Source organism: Lissotriton vulgaris, chromosome 1_1 (assembly GCF_964263255.1).
Source record: "Lissotriton vulgaris chromosome 1_1, aLisVul1.2, whole genome shotgun sequence".
Classification (NCBI taxonomy): Eukaryota; Metazoa; Chordata; class Amphibia; order Caudata; family Salamandridae; genus Lissotriton; species Lissotriton vulgaris.
In genome coordinates, this window is record NC_141685.1 from 8676236 (window position 1) to 8693939 (window position 17704).

General features: G+C 52.5%; 1 protein-coding gene across 2 annotated transcripts in view; it reads left to right on the plus strand.

Annotated features, from left to right (window-relative positions):
• The window catches only part of LOC147736947 (CD5 antigen-like), a 343294-nt gene that overhangs the window by 270956 nt on the left and 54634 nt on the right, over positions 1 to 17704 (plus strand). The gene's annotated exons all lie outside the window — the stretch shown is intronic.

Genomic DNA, 17704 nt, shown 5'->3' on the forward strand with positions numbered 1-17704 from the left:
CATCTCCAAGAAGCTCACACAAAGATTCCATACCATCCAAAACACCACCAGCAGACCGCTCATATATCCATGCCTACAAAGAACATAAACTCAATAAAAATACAACAGTTCAACAAAAAACACCCCCAAAAGACAAAACAACTGAACTGTACATTTCAACAATGCATACGTAAGGTAGGGAGAGATGGAAGGTAGATAATGGAAGGGGAAATAGCCAGAATTAAAGAATGGTAGAAAGAGGAAGAGAGAAGGGTATAAGAGAGAATGGTTGAACATCCTCTCAACTTTATACAATTACATTTGTCTGAGGAAGCTGTTGAAATCACCACGGATGGATTTCAAGCTGTAATTCTGCCATCTTTTCTATCCCAGTCATGGCCATCGCCCATTGGGGGAGGATAGAAAGTTTTGAAAATTGAATAGAGTCACTTGAGGGTGCAACTTTCTCATCTTATAGGAGGAAAGTGTTATAGTGAGGTGCATCGTGGAAAGCAGACCATGGCCTCTTTAAGCATTTTTCACTATTGTGAACACTTACAATGTGGTAGTAGGTGACACTTCTAAGGAAGTCAAAATGAAACAAGGGATCAGGCTCGCTATATTGGTCACCCGTACCGTCGGCTGCTGCCCGACAGTAGGGGTGACCTCTGACCCTGCCTAAGGGCTGAGTTGCTTCCTTGCCGCCATTCTGTCTGTGGTCTGATTTCTGGTTTTGTCTCCCTCCTGCCTGTTTGTATTTTGTATTTTGTTTGCTCTTCAGTCTGCCAATAGCGATTTGTAGCCCACCTGCCCCCGCCACACCCCTTTCTCTGCTCTCTTGGCCCGCTTTTCCTGCCGCTGTCCCTGCGGCCATGCCCCCTCGCCGCCCCTCACCCACCTCCCAGCTGCTCCTTCCTCCCTCCACACCTCATAATGCGGCTGCTGCCCGGACGAGCAGCGGACGCACGTAGTGGGCGCGCCGCTGGTTCATCAAAGGCGCGCCAAAGGCAAGCCCGCCTGTGCCCGTCCGCGCCTGAACCACGCCCAGCGCCGGAACACCTGGACCCCGCACACGCCACAATGCCAGAATCCGATACAATGCCAACACTCTCCAAACTCTCAACACCGGCCAAGACAACTACTTCTTCCAGGCCGCCCCAAAACGCACCCACGGACCCTTCTCCTGCCACACCTGCAACTTCACTTGCGACAGAACCACCAAATCCCCAAGGAATGGATCCAACCACCTTCGCTGCATACTCCTCAACATCCGCTCCGCACAAATGCAAGCCGTCCAGCTCTGGGACCTGCTCAACACCACCGCCCCAGATGTGGCCTTCCTGACCGAGACCTGGTGGAACGACTCCTCGGCACCTGACATCGCCATAGACATCCTGGACGGCTACAAGATCTCCCGCAGAGGCCGTGCCAATGGGATAGGAGGAGGTATAGCCATCGTCCACAAGTCTACCCTCCAGGTCCACACCTTTGCAGATGACTCCCTCAACTCTGCTGAACACCTTCACTTCCGGATCCACACCGACTCCAACACCACCCTCAGAGGAACACTCATCTACAGATCCCCCAGGCCCCGGGATCAGTACAGCAAGTCCACCGCCGACCTCGCCAGCATCCACGCACTCGCCTCCACGGACTACATCCTCCTCGGAGACCTGAACTTCCACCTCGAGAGCAACAACGATGACGACGTCAACTCCACCACCCTGATCGCCAACCTCGCCAACCTCGGCCTACGACAACTCATCACCGAACCCACCCACGCCGCCGGCCACACGCTTAACCCGGTCTTCTTCACAAGCACACACGTCACCTTCAACCACACCACCAAACTCCACTCCACTGGACTGACCACCGATGCATCCACTTCACCTTCAAGAAACCAACCATGCACCACCGCACCCAACAGCTGCCTCACCGCTGCTGGAGAAAAGTCACCGAAGGCCAGCTGACCTCCACCCTCTCCCAGAACCCACCCACGAACCAACCGATACAGAAGCCGCCGCCAGAAACTTCAGACAGTGGATCAACGACTGCGCCAACACCCTCTCCCCAATCAAGAAACCCTCCATCAATCACCCCAGCAAGAAAGCCGCCTGGTTCACCGAAGAACTCCAGATCTCCAAACGAACATGCCAGAAGCAAGAGAAAAAATGGCTCCACGACCGCGCACCAGACAGCCACTCAGCCCACAAGAACACCATCCGCAGACATCACCACCTCATCAGAACAGCAAAGAGATCGTGCTTCAAAACCTGACTAGATAACAACACACACGACAGCAAAGTACTTTTCAACATAGTAAAGGGAGTCTCCAACCCCAGCGCCAACACCAACGACATCCCGCCCTTGCAGGATCTGTGCGACTCACTAGCCATATTCTTCGTTCGCAAGATCGCCGACATCCACGACAGCTTCAACTCCTCATCTGCCTCGACCACAACAGACCACACCTCGAACACCACCTTGCTCCGACCAGCTGACCTCCTGGTCCCAATGTCAACGACGAAGAGACACGCAAGGTTATGAACTCCATCCCCATCAAACCCCTGCCCACACCATGTTTCCAACAAAGCTGGCGTAACCATCGCACCCCATCTGCGAAAGATCATCAACATCTCCTTCGACACAGCGGCATTCCCGGAAAGCTGGAAGCACGCCAAAATCAACGCCTTCCTCAAGAAACCCAAGGCGAACCCCAAAGACCTCAAGAACTTCTGGTCCATCTCCCTGCTCCCCTTCCCAGCGAAGGTCATGGAGAAAATCACCAAAACGCAGCTGACCCACCACCTCGAGGACAACAGCATCATAGACCCATCCCAGTCTGGATTCAGATGCAACCACAGCACCGAGACTGCCTTCATTGCCACCACTGACAACATCAGACACCAGCTAGTCAATGGCGAAACCTCAGCCCTCATCCTCCTGGGCCTGTCAGTCACTTTTGACACAGTCTGCCACCAAACACGCCTCCAAGAACCCAGAATACAGAAGAAGGCCCTGGCCTGGACCACGTCCTTCCTCTCCGGCAGAACCCAGAGAGTCTGCCTCCCACCCTTCCGATCAGCAACCACCGACATCATCTGCGACATACCCCAGGGCTCATCCCTCAGCCCGACCCTGTTCAATGTCTACATGGCCCCCCTCGCACAAGTGGCCCGCCAGCACAACCTAAACATCATCTTCTATGCCGACGACACCCAGCTCATCCTCTCCTTCACCAAGGACCCGCACACCGCCAAAACCAACCTCCATGAGGGAATTAAGGCCGCCGCTGAATGGATGAGGAACAGCTGTCTGAAACTAAACTCAGACAAGACGGAGGTCCTCATCCTGGGTTCCACCCCCTCTGCTTGGGATGACTCCTGGTGGCCAACCGCACTGGGAGCAGCTCCAACACACACAAACCACGCTCGCAACCTAGGATTCATCCTCGACTCCTCCCTCCCCATGTCGAAGCAGGTCAACGCCATCTCCTCCTCCTGCTACAACACCCTCCGTACGCTTCGCAGGATCTACAAATGGATACCAACCGAAAGAAGAACAGTGACCCAAGCCCTCGTCAGCAGCAAGCTATAGTACGGCAACGCACTCTACGCAGAAATCCCGGCCAAACACCAGCAACAACTACAACGCATTCAGAACGCCTCAACCCGACTGATCCTCAACGTCCCCCGCCACAGCCACATCTCCCACTACCTCAGAGACCTGCACTGGCTCCCCATCAACAAGAGAATCACCTTCAAACTCCTCACCCACGTACACAAAGCACTCCACGACACCGGACCAGCCTACCTGAATGACAGACTCAACTTCTACACCCCCACCCACCAGCTCCGCTCTGCCAGCCTTGCCCTCGCCGCCGTCCCGCGCATCCAACGAACGACCTCCGGCTGCAGATCTTTCTTCCTCGCAGCAAAAACCTGGAACACCCTCCCCACCCATCTACGGCAGACTCAGGACCTGCTGACCTTCAGAAGGCTCCTCAAGACCTGGCTCTTTGAGCGGTAGCAGCAGCGCCTTGAGACCCTCACGGGTAAGTAGCGCACTATATACAAATTCACTGATTGATTGATTGATTACATGATACACCTCAAATGCTATATGCAGCTGCCTAATGTACATGAGACTTTGAATGCTCCCAATAAACTGCTGAAGGGGGATAGTGGCCTGTGACCCCCCAAAAGACACTTCTCTTGGCTAATGCAAATTAATTTCATGTGTGCATGTAGCTGGGTCACTGGATTTATTGCAAAAATCTCTGAACATGAACGTGCCAAATTTGTGGCCTTTGCAGGTGCACCTTTTTAAGACCGGGGTGTGACACCCTGTAGAAGTGTGCACTTTTACTGCAATAAGTACAATTACCAATTAAGTAAGTAAATACAGAAATAAATCATTGAATAAATCAGGAAAGAAAGAAAGAAAGAAAGAAAGAAAGAAAGAAAGAAAGAAAGAAAGGAAGGAAGGAAGGAAGGAAGGGAAGGAAGGAAGGAAGGGAAGGAAGGAAGGAAGGAAGGAAGGAAGGAAGGAAGGAAGGAAGGAAGGAAGGAAGGAAGAAAGAAAGAAAGGAAGGAAGGAAGGGAAGGAAGGAAGGAAGGGAAGGAAGGAAGGAAGGAAGGAAGGAAGGAAGGAAGGAAGGAAGGAAGGAAGGAAGGAAGGAAGGAAGGAAGGAAGGAAGAAAGAAAGAAAGGAAGGAAGGAAGGGAAGGAAGGAAGGAAGGGAAGGAAGGAAGGAAGGAAGGAAGGAAGGAAGGAAGGAAGGAAGGAAGGAAGGAAGGAAGGAAGGAAGGAAGGAAGGAAGGAAGGAAGGAAGGAAGGAAGGAAGGAAGGAAGGAAGGAAGGAAGGAAGGAAGGAAGGAAGGAAGGAAGGAAGGAAGGAAATTGAGCTTTTTGCAAAGGTCAGCATCCCAAGGAGCTGACTTGTTTCCTGCCTGCAGTGGCGCTAGAACTTCAGGGTTGGAGCCTATGATTCCTGATCACCATTGTTTTGTTTAAATCAGTTTTGATTGATGTTGGTTTTACATCTCATGAAAGGCAACTTACATTGTGGAAAGCCAACCGTACACCGAACCATCCATCAATATTAAAGAGACATTCCAGTTGAGCAGGTATTAAACATAACATGCATGCCAATGACATTGTGGTTTCAGAAACAGGTTGAACCTCAACAGTTGGTCCATTTCATCAAGGGTAAAGGGTACAGTACCATAGTGGCGTGGTTCCATTAGCATGTTGTACAGAGTCCTTTCAGAACATTCAGCGTGGGCAATTGCACAGATGTTATAGGCAAGAACAAACCTAACTCAAAACCAATAACAGCAGCATTGACCGATGTGTGCTTAATCATCTCTCACATTGTCCCCCCTCACTCCCCCACCCCCATCGTCTTGTGCCGTGGCACCAGCCAGACAGCCGTCTCCACTCACTGACTGCGGCAATACCCACCCAGGTGTCAGAAGGTGTATGTGCGTGTACATGGTATTACGGTTATCTACTGGCGGGATACCTGTCACTCTCTACAGGCACACATCCCTCGTTCTTGGGCTGTCCCTCATGGCTGTCCACTTCTATTTGCTTTAAGGCCAGGAGTAGTCCCTCCCACTGCGCGGCTATAGGATTCTTCCGCAGCCCCAACATTTCCTCCCGCAGGATGGAATTCCCTCTGCTTTGGCCCATGCCAGGAACAAGTACCTCCATGACCGTATATGTGACGGGTCCTGTGCCTTCCACCTCTGAGTTAGAAGCCGCTTAGCAACCACCAATCCCAGGTCAAGGAACCGACATGAGACTTTTGTGGTGGGGGTTCTGCGGAAATGGTGTAACAAGTAAACAGGCCACTCAAAGGGTATGTCGCGACCTGTACATATGTGTGTAGTAGCCTAGCCCACTGACTGCTTGCCAATATGTATGTAGTTTGTGACAGCTCAACAGCATGTGTACCAGTCCAGCTCCTGGTTCGGTGCAGCGAGGACATACTGCGTCCGTGCGGTGGAAGTATCAAGTACCTATTAATCGTCTCAGGTGTGAGGTATGCTCTGTGAACTATGAACAGTTGTATTTCTCTGAACCTCATGTTTCTGGGTATTCGCACTGTGCTCTTTATTATCTTTTCCTATTCCCTGTCCTCCAGTTGCCGCTTTAGGTCTGCTTCCCATTTGCGGCGGAGTGGATCCAGACCTATCGCTGCATGTGTGCGGAGGACGCCACAAACCAGCGAACCAAGTGTCTGCCATTCCCCATAACATGGAGGTACTGTATAGTGAGGTGTTGGCTCGGCTCTGTGTTCATCTCCCCCCATCTAGATGTGAGTGTCGCAATCAGTGAGTGGTGCCTCAGGAATTGCCCCGGTGACAGTCCCGCCTCCTCAACCAGGGATTCATATGGTATAAGTGTGCCATCTTGATACAAATCTCCCAGGGTCTGTAGATCTGCGGTGCGCCACTACGTAAGTTCAAGAGGTGTAAGCACCCCAGGCCCGCTAGGGGAACCTTCCAATGGTATGGCTGGTGCGTAGGGGACTAGCGCTCTGGAGAGATACGGACTGCGGTGGTAGCACTTATACGCCACCACTAGGAGGAGCGGTGTCGGTGTTGCGGCTTCGGTGGCAGGGTGAAAGAGTTTGCCTATATGACCCAGAGAGCGGGGAGGTTATGTGGTCGCAGTGTCTTCACGACTTCTATCTGCAAGCAGGCGGGCTATCCACTGCAATTGTGCAGCAAATAGTAGTGCTCAAAACAAGGCGCAGCAAGACCCCCTTGATCAGTGGGCAGGTACAACTTTGCCAATGCCATCTTGTGTCGTGCGTTTCCCCAGAGGAAGTCTCTTAGTAATTAAGTGAGTGTGGCAAAGAAGGACGCCGGAGCATATATAGGCAAATTAGCAAAGTAATATAGTAGACGGGGAAGGATCACCATCTTGGATAGTGCTACCCTGCCAGTGACCGTTAGTGGAAGCGTTTTTCAGAAGTGTACCTGTGACTTGATGGCCATCAAGGTCCTTCCCTGGTTTCCGTCAAAGAGGTCTGTTGGCTGACGGTATATCCAAATTCCTAGATAATGGAAGGTGTCAGCCTTCCATTTCACCCTTGCACCATTTATAGTGTAACTCGGGCCTTGGGTTCCCTCCCCGAATGCATAAAGACAGGACTTGTTAGCATTCGAGTCTCGAGAGGGCGGCAAAGTCACGCAGTGTTTGCGTCAGCTGATCTTGTATATTTTCTACGTCTCTCATAAAGACCAGCAGGTCGTCTGTGTACAACGACACTTGGTGCACCGCATCTCCCAGGGGTGTTCCATCTCCCAGCATTGCTCACAACGCAGCCGCCAGTGGTTACATTGCCAGTGCGAACCGGAGGGGTGATAGCGGGCACCCCTGCCTGGTGCCCCTGTGTATTGGTATGTGTTAGAAATGGGGATTTCTGGTTGGCTAAGGCTTGCGCCAAAGCCAGGCAGAAGCCACCACTCTAGTCAGGGCAAGGAAGTCACCCGACAAGATAACCCCTGCTCACCCCCTTGGTAGCTTGGCACGAGCAGTCAGGCTTATCCCGGAGGCAAGGTGTAAACCCAAGGCCCACCACAAAAGAAACTCCACACAAGGTTATATATGAAAATAGCCTTTGTATTATACCAAACACATTAGATAATAAACACACAATTTACACTGTGCCACTGGCATGGGCAGAATTTACAGGGGATTATATACACAGGACAGGGCCACAAGGACCACTGTCAGGCATAAGCTCTTGGTAGAACGAGCACTTTGTAGAAATAGCACTTTATAGTAATAGCACTGTAGGAATAGCACTTAGAACATAGAATAATTGTAGCATCAAATAGCAAAGGTAGCACACAACCAGTAACCACTGGTAAAAAGTAGGAACACACTACGCAACCCTAACCACCTTAGGCATATATCACGCAGGGAACCATGAACTCACTTGCATAACTATACTAGGAAAGACAACCTCCTAAGCCTAAACATGCATTTAGAGGTATAGGCAAAAAGGCATTTGCATATTAGGCATAACACATAACACATGATGCAGAAATCACATTAGGTAGGTCATCACAATTGCGCAAAAATCACATAAGGCATAAACATGTACCCCAGGCAAAGGCACAACACATGAAGCTGTCCCCGGGCCAACTGGCCTCTCAGGGGCTGAAATGCCCTGTGTCCAGCATAGTCAGGGCAGGCTGCGCAGGCAGCAAACAGAAGGATGCGCAGAAGAACAGGCCTAAATGAGGCAACTGCCCACTAAGTGCTGGGCAGCTGGGGATAAGAATGCGGCCTGGGCTCTCAGTAGCCCTGGAAATAACTGTGCCACGTTGGAGCCTTCTGGCTCTGGATGCTCACAAATGCCCCCAAATCACGTGGGAGCCACGGGGCTCTGAATCGCCAATGAATGTCCCCAATAGAGCCACGCAAGGCTCTAGGAATGAATGCGCCCTGGGAGCCTTCTAGGCTCTAGAAATCAAAATGCTCCCATTCACGTTGGAACCTTGTGGGCTCGACACACAACACTGCCTCGCTGGGGGAGCGGCCCGCTGCCAGCTGGGGCCGCTCTACCACCAGTAATGCCCCAAACCACGTTGCAGTCCCGCTCTCTGGGGACTCGGAAATTGAAAGAGACTCTGGCGTTGGAGTCCCGCTCTGGGGACTCGGACAACAATGATGCGGAGCAACGGGGGAGCGGGCCCCTGCCAACCGGGGCTGCTCTACCCTTACAGAAAACTGCCCACAAGACGAAGCTAGCACCACTGGGGGGGGGGCAGGCACCGGCAATGTGCCCCGACGCCCCCCTCTCCTCAAAGGAACACAGGGGCCCCATTCACCGGCTCTAGCAGCCCTTGGGCTCCTGCGGTGTCTCTGCTCCTTGGCCCGGCCATCAGCGCCTCTCGGGTCTCCTGGTGCTCGGGCGGGTTCTTGCTGCCTGCGGGGCTCTCTTCACTTCATGGGAGCCCCGCTTCGCTTCCTGTTCTGCCCGCGAGCCCGGTCATCAGCTTCTCTTCACCGGAGCACGGGATAGGCTCCTGTCCGCTTCTGGTCTCCTGGGAGCCCCGCCCACGTCCTCTGCAGGGCTGCCTGACTTCCGGCTTAGCCCGGGCTGCGGCGGTGAAGTTTTCGGGGCAAATGAGGGGTAGGCACCCTCTTTCCAGATTTATAAAAACACGGGGTGGCACCCGTGAAATAAATAATAAAACAGGGTGGGCTCCCGTGAATGTAAGACAATGCAAACGCAGGGTGGGCACCTGCTCTGAAATAAAGCAAAAAGGGGAGATCCCCACGCCGGGGAATCCCTCGAGATCAGGATCGCCGCACCAGAGGCGGAACGCGCTATTTTGTAGGGGGAGGCCAGCACTCCCAAGGCGCAGGCCACAGAAATCCCAAAAGTCCAGGGACAAAGTCTCAAAAGGAATGCAGGCAGGGGGGGCAAAGGCTGGGCCCAGGGGCCAGCTCCCAGGGCCTTCCAGGCAAAACTTTAACAGCAAATGTTATAAGAAGTGCATTTCATGTATGTCAGTCAGGGAATACTTTTCTATAACAATTGTGAGCGCTTTTCTACCTTTTTACAATTAGTTTACTGATCGGATAACATTGTTATCTATTTTGTACCCTTTTAATTTCATTTGAAGTATTAAATACAAAGTTTTCATACACACCCTCTTTTGCTCTCATTCTCATTTAGATCACCTATGGTGGCTTATGAACATTGATCAAATATTTGCTGTTGCAGTTTTGCACTATCGGTACCAAGTGTGTAAGGCCGGTAATTGTTGTTTGAAATTTTGCTAAAAATCCAATAGCAGTAAAATCCCTTGAAGGTATCTTCACCCTACCATATCTATTGCTCAAACCCTCAAGGGTATATTGGGTTGCTCACTTTTTGGTTACTCCAGGCAGGGAGGCAGTCCACAGTGGCGGTCTTCCTGGTGCCCAGCAGCAGCAGGCCCCCTCCAAATTAGGATCAGGAAAATAACATTTTGTATGGGGTCACAGCCCCTTCTTATACCCAGAAATCCTTTGCCTGGTAGCACAGGGTTAGGGAAAAACCAGATGCAACTGGTTTTGGAGCACTCTGTTGTGCTCAGCCCCTCTTCCCATTCACAGGACAGGCTAGGGACATCAGACACACCACAGGGGGCGGAGCAAGCATTGTGTAGGGAAAGCCCAGCCCTATTCAGGTCCCAGGTGCACTCCTCCCGCCCATCTGGCTGTCAATCTCTCTATTCACCAACGGGGCAGACCCATCCTGACTCCTGGAGCCAGGCACACCAGTCAGCTCCAGCCAATCATAAGCCAGACAGTCACTTCACATTTATTGCACAGACATGCCAACTTCTAGAAGTGGCACTTCCACACTAGGCACATTAACGCCGCACACATCATCGCGCAGAATTTAATCACACAAGTCCACAAATACAAAACTCGACCCTGCACTCCCCAAACATCAGGAACTAACATGGACACACACATTCCCCTGCATTCCTATGGGAGGGTAGGCCAATTTCACCACATGCACTCAGAGTGCGCACGCACTTTACACTTGGACACAGTGTTAAAGTGCGCAGAAGCCAAAAAATAACTAACACCAAGTCCCATATCAAAGCAAAAAGTTTAGGGGTGAGCCTGCCAGAAGGGGCCAAGTCCAACAGTATGGTGTCAGAAATGTACAGCCCCAGCCGCACCCAGACTGTGGGATTTTTGTTTAATAGGTCAACCATCTGGAGAAACCCCAGGCCCAGCTCATATCGCAACAGCACTGTCGCTAGATAGCGCCATTCTAAAGAATAAAAGGCCTTCTCCAGGTCCAGCACAAGGTATCCCGCTCTGGGCCACATCCGCACACTAGCCGACGCCACCCTAAAAAACCTTCGCAAATTCAGTGATGTGTTACGTTTGGGTACAAATCCATTTTGGTCGCCGTGAACCCATTCGGAGACCACCATTGCCAATTGCTCCCCTAACACTTTAGCGAGTATCTTGTAGTCCGGTTGAGGAGCGCCAGGGGTCTGTACGATCTTTGGTTTGTAAGGTATTCATCTGCATTGAGCTAGGACACCAGGTAGGCCCCGCACATTGATGGGGGCAGTGTGTGTTCCTCCAGAGCTGTGGTGCAAAAGGTGTGTAGTCGTTGCACCGGAGTCTCCCGGTAGGCCTTGTAATATTCGGCAGGTAGGTCATCTGGTCCCGGCATCTTCCCAGATGCCATGGACCCAATCGCCTCCCCAAGTTCCTCTAAATTGAGGGGACCATTGCGCACCTCCTGGTGTGCCTCTGAGGCTGTGGGCAGCTTGACAGGCTTGAGAAACCTCTCCAGATCGGGGCCGGAGCAGTATCCCTTGGATTAGTACAGTTGCATGTAATGTTCTGGCATCACCCTGTGAATCTCACATTGTGTGTACACCAGGCCCCCTCCGGTGTGCGTAATGCGTATGGCTCCGGTTGCGGTGCAACTACTCTCTTGCTTCAGCAACCAGGCCAGCAGACGGCCCGCCCTGTCCGCTGTGGCATGTGTACGAGCTGTGTGGGTCATATAATAATAATAATAATAAAAAACATTTATTAAGCGCCTGGTTACACAGGAAAACAGTGCGTCCCCGTGCTGTGGATGCATACCGACAGAACTCTGAAATGAAAGTCCAACAGCCCAGAGGGGAGAGGACACAAGGCAGCAAGGCAACTAGACCTTGGGGAATAAGTGAGTTTTCAGTTTCAACCTGAAACGAGATTCTGAAGGTTCCATCCCGAAATCGAGCGGAAGTTCGTTCCAGTATTTGCTGGCGAGGAACCTAAAGGATCTCCCTCCCATTCGAGCGCGACGGATGCGGAGGACCATCATCTGCATGCTCCCCAAAGATCTCAGCGATTGTCTAGGATGGTATATGGTCATCATCTTCTGGAGGTAAGAGGGGCCACGGCCATGAGCAATGCGGTGGGTAATTCACAAAGTTTTAAACCGAATGTGTTCTTGCATGGGAAGCCAGTGAAAGGTGTGAAGTGCCCGCTTACCAGATGACCTCCTAGGCATTTTTAATACTAGCCTGGCTGCCGCATTCTGGACACATTGCAGTTGGCTCAGGCCCTTTTTACTAAGCCCACATAGCAGTGAGTTCCCATGGTCAAGATGAGGGGTGACTAGGGCATGCACTAGGGATTTCCTAGTTTTGAACGGTAGAAGGTCTAAGATCTTGCGGAGCACCTTGAGTGTGCCATAACATTTCCCGACTACACTCCTCACATGTTGGGTATAAGAGAGATTTGAATCTAAAATAACCCCCAGATTTTTCACCATAGCGGATGGAGTGGGCATAGTACCCAAGTCAGCTGGCCACCAAGCTGAGGTCCATACGGACGGAGACGGACCGATAATAAGGAGTTCCGTCTTGTTGCCATTGAGGCGCAAACATTTGCCCTTCATCCAGCCAGCGAGTGCTACAAGACAGGAGGAGAAATTCTCTGCTGCCCCAACTGAGTCATGAGATAACGTAATCACCAGTTGGGTATCATCTGCGTACGAGACAATATCCACCACATAGGACTCCACTAATCTTGAAAGGGGTTCCATATATACATTGAACAGCGTAGGGCTCAATATAGAGCCCTGCGGAACCCCTTGTCTGAGAGATCTCGGTCTGGATTTATATGGGGGGCAGTGAACTTGAAATTTCCTGTCCGCCAGAAAAGAGCTAATCCAATCGTGGGCCAGGCTCCATCTCACTAAGACGTGCAAGAAGACCCGAGTGCGACACGGTGTCAAAAGCCGCACTCAGGTCCAATAAATTTAGCGCTGCAGTGTGACCATCATCAGCTTTACGGTGAAGCATTTCGGTGGAAAAGAGGAGTGCATTCTCCGTAGAACACTTCGCCCTAAAACACGATTGGGAGGAGTGAAGAAGGAGGTTATCCTCCACAAAGCTGACCAATTGGTTGTTCACCAATTTCTCAACTACCTTAGCACAGAAAGGCAGAAGAGATATGGGACGGAGGTTATCTAGCTGGGTCATACTCATAATAGCTTTCTTTTTAATCGGAACGTCCTGGGCCAGCTTCCATTCCTCAGGCACCCGACTTTCTTGAAATGATAAAGTGGCCAGATTGCCTATATGGTCGCCCAGTAGCTGTAGGTGGTTTCTAAGGATCTTGGCAGGGGCGACATCTGTTGGAGATCCAGATTGGATACCTGAGATAGTATTTATCAATTCCTCCCGCGGAGGAACCCTGAATTCCTCAAGGGGGCAACTCTCCCTGGGTCCATCATTGGCGACCCTAGCTGGGGTAGCTGCTGTTGTACTCTGCTGAAAAGATTCATAGATCTTTTCCACTTTACATACAAAGTAATCCGCTATGTTTTCGTAGATCTCAACAGAGGGCGGGTCTTCAGTCATAGTCGCCGAAAGGGATGTAAGCTCCTTATATATTAGAAAGAGCTCTTTGGATGAGTTGTCCAAATTCTCAATCCTCTCTTTAATATGATCCCTTTTCGCCTTTCTTATCAGTTTATGGTATGCCCTAAGGCCATTCCTGTAAGATTCTTTGTGAGTTATAACATAGCTTTTCCGGCATTGGCGTTCAAGAACCTGTTCTCAACGGTGCACGGCCCCCCAGCTGTGTGTGTGCCCCTCGCTGCTGCTCACTGCCACGATCTGCCATTTTTTGCCTGTTTTCCCTAGCTCATTTTCCTGGTACTGCCTCACTGTTTCCCCTGCTGTCTCATTGTAATATTTGTGCATTTGTAACCTGTATTGCCTGATTCCCCTGGTGTTAGCCCCACGCCACGCTTCCCGCCGCCGTGATCTCTCGGCCCCGCCCCCTTTTTCTCAGTGTCCTCCCCGCTCCCGCCTCCCAGCTTCTCCTCCCTCCCACTTCGCCTTAAATGGAGACCGCGCGGATGGCAGCGGTCACGCGCAGCGGGTGCGACGATTGTTCACCGATTGTACGCTGAAGGCGCACCAAAGGCAAGCCCGTCTGTGCCCGTCCGTGCCTGGACCGCGCCCAGTGCCATGACCCCCGGTCCCCATAGATGCCAGCCCACATGACGGACTTACGACTCCACCACCCTCAACGCACTCAACGCCGGCCAAAACCCCAGCTGTTACCGAGCCACCCCGAAACGCACCCACGGACCCTTCACCTGCCATGCCTGCAAGTTCTCCTGCCTCCGTACCTGCACCGTTCCCGCCAAATCAAGCCCCAGCAACAACCACCTGAAGTGCATCCTGCTCAACACCCGCTCCGTCCACAGGCAGGCCGTCGAACTCTGGAACCTGCTCGACACAACAGCACCAGACATCTCCTTCCTCACGGAAACCTGGATGAACGCCTCCTCAGCGCCCGACATCGCCAACGCCATCCCGGACAGATACAAGATCACCCGGAGGGACCGCGCCAACCAGACGGGAGGAGGCATCGCCATCGTACACAATAACACTATCCGCATCTCAACCAACTACGACAACACCTTCACCGCCGCCGAACACCTCCACTTCCAGATACACACCGACCCCAAGATGACCCTCAGAGGCACTCTCATCTACAGACCCCCGGGACCTTGCACGCAATTCAGCGAATACATCGCAGACTTCATCAGCCGGCACGCCCTCCCCTCCGCTGACTACATCCTCCTAGGGGACCTCAACTTCCACCTGGAGAACAACAATGACAACAACACCACCACCCTGCTGGACAACCTCGCAAACCTCGAACTCAAGCAACTGGTGAACACCCCGACCCACTATGCCGGCCACACGCTTGACCCCGTCTTCTCATCCAGCAAGCACATCTCCTTCAGCCACTCTACCAGACTTCATTGGACTGACCACAGCTGCGTCCACAATTTAGCTTCAGAAGAACAACGACCCACCACCACCCACAACAGTTTCCTCGCCGGAGCTGGAGCAAGATCACCGCCGAGCAGCTCACCGCCTCCCTCGACCAGAACCCTCCCACCAGCACAACGGACCCCAACGAAGCAGCCAGCAACCTCACACAGTGGCTGACCACCTGCGCCGATGACCTCGCACCACTAAAGAACCCTCCCAGCAGACTCGGCTGCAAGAAAACCCCCTGGTTCACCAACAAACTCAAGGACTCCAAGAAGAACTGCTGCACCCTCGAGAAAGCCTGGTGCCATGACCAGACCACAGACAACAGGACCGCCCTCAAGCACGCCACCCGCAAACACCACCAGCTGATTCGCGCCACCAAGAAGACAGCACTCAACGAACGACTGGACAACAACGCCTACGACAGCACGGAACTCTTCAGCATCTTCAAAGAGTTCTCCAACCCCAGCGCCGGAAACAACGGCATCACGTCCTCGCAAGACCTCTGCGACCCACTCGCCTCCTTCTTCCACCGCAAGATCGCCGACATACACAACAGCTTCGGCGCACAGACCACGCACCCAACCACCGAACCAACGCCCGCCACCACCACCCTCTGCAATTGGACCCCGATCAGCACCGAAGACACCACCCGCACGATGAACTCCATCCACTCCGGATCCCCCACCGACCCCTGCCCCCACCACGTCTTCAACAAGGCCGACGGCATCATCGCACCCCATCTCCGGGACATCATCAACGCCTCCTTCCTCACCGCCACCTTCCCGGAGAGCTGGAAGCACGCCAAGCTCAGAGCCCTCCTGAAGAAACCCACTGCGGACCCCACCGACCTCAAGAACTTCCGCCCCATCTCGCTCCTCCCTTTTCCTGCCAAAGTCATCGAGAAGACCGTCAGCAGACAGCTTGCCGCCTTCCTCGAGACAAACGGATCCCTCAACCCCTCACAGTCCGGTTTCCGAGTCAACCACGGCACCGAGACCGCCCTGATCGCAGCCACCGATGACATCAGATCCCTGCTCGACAATGGGGAAACAGCGGCCCTCATCCTCATGGACCTCTCCGCAGCGTTCAACACTGTCTGCCACCGCACCCTAGTACAGCACCTCAGCAACATCGGACTCCAAGAGAAGGCACTGGAGTGGATCATCTCGTTCCTTGCTGGAAGAACCCAGAGAGTCCGCGTCCCCCCATTCAGATCCAAAGCCACCAAAGTCATCTGCGGCGTACAACAAGGATAATCACTCAGCCTAACCCTCTTCAACATCTACATGAGCCCTCTCGCAGACATCGCACGCCAACACAACCTCAACATCATCTCCTACGCCGACGATACCCAGCTGATCCTCTCCCTCACCAACGGCCCGCCACCGCCAGAGCTAGTCTACACGAGGGGATGAAAGACGTCGCCGAGTGGATGAAGAACAGCTGCCTGAAACTGAACTCAGACAAGACAGAAGTCCTCATCCTGGGATCATCACCCTCCGCCTGGGACGATTCCTGGTGGCCCCCTGCCCTGGGCACCACTCCCAAACCAACGGACCATGCACGCAACCTCGGCTTCATCCTGGACTCCTCCCTCTCGATGACCAGACAAGTCAACGCCGTCTCCTCATCATGCTTCAACACCCTGCGCATGCTCCGCAAAATCTTCAGATGGATCCCCACCGAAACCAGAAAGACCGCCACCCAGGCACTCGTCACCAGCTAACTGGACTACGGGAACACCCTCTATGCCGGAACCACAGCCAAACTTCAAAAAAGACTCCAACGCATCCAGAACGCCTCCGCACGACTCATCCTGGACATCCCACGACACAGCAACATCTCTGGCCACCTGAGAGACCTGCACTGGCTCCCCGTCAGCAAGAGAATCACGTTCAGGCTCCTCACCCACGCACAAAAGGCTCTCCACGACCTGGGCCCAAAGTACCTCAACGACCGCCTGACCTTCTACACGCCCACCCGCCAGCTACGCTCAACCAGCCACGCCCTTTCCTCCGTACCACGCATTCGCTGAGCCACCGCCGGAGGAAGATCCTTCTCCTACCTTGCAGCCAAGACTTGGAAGCTTTTATGCAGGAGCTTTTTGGGTCCAAGGAGCAGCCTTGTCTAGGGCCTTAGTTATCCAATACTCAAACTCCTTCCAGGTATTTCCTGATTAAGGGCAGCATCAAATGTCTCCTGGTTAAATTTTCTCCAGTTCCTACGTCTAGGAAAAGGTAGGCGCTTAGGTTTATCCCTTCTGTACAAGCCCTGCACACTAAACGGGACAAGGTAATGGTCTGACCATAGTATCTTAACTGGGGGAGATACTTTAATATCTTTCCAGTTCGCAAAGATGGGATCAAGCAGATGCCCCGCTTGATGGGTTGGCCTTGCATCCAATAACCTAAATGTCAGAGCTTTAAAAGAGCTGATTACAGATTGTGCCTCAGCGCAGTCGAGATCTTCAAAGTGTAAATTGAGATCCCCTACTATAAGGAATCTATTATACCTGAGGGCAGGCTGTATCACCGTTTCAAGGAGATTATCCACAAATTGTGAAGACCCCCCTGGAGGGCGGTAAATAAGATAGCCCATAATAGTACACTCCGAGGAGACTGTGATGGAAAAAAGGCCCGCCTCGCAGGAGCTAATCGATACATGCTGTAAAGAGCACTCAAGGTTGGTTTTATACACAATCGCTATGCCCCCATTTTTTTGGAAACCTCGGTCAATTCTAATGAGACCATATGAAAGTGGAAGGGCCTCCCGAATATCAGGGGCGGCGGCCTCATCAATCCAGGTTTCCGTAAGAAATAACACGTCAGGGTGATAGTCGATGAGAAGGTCATAAATATTCAGGCAATGTTTTTTGAA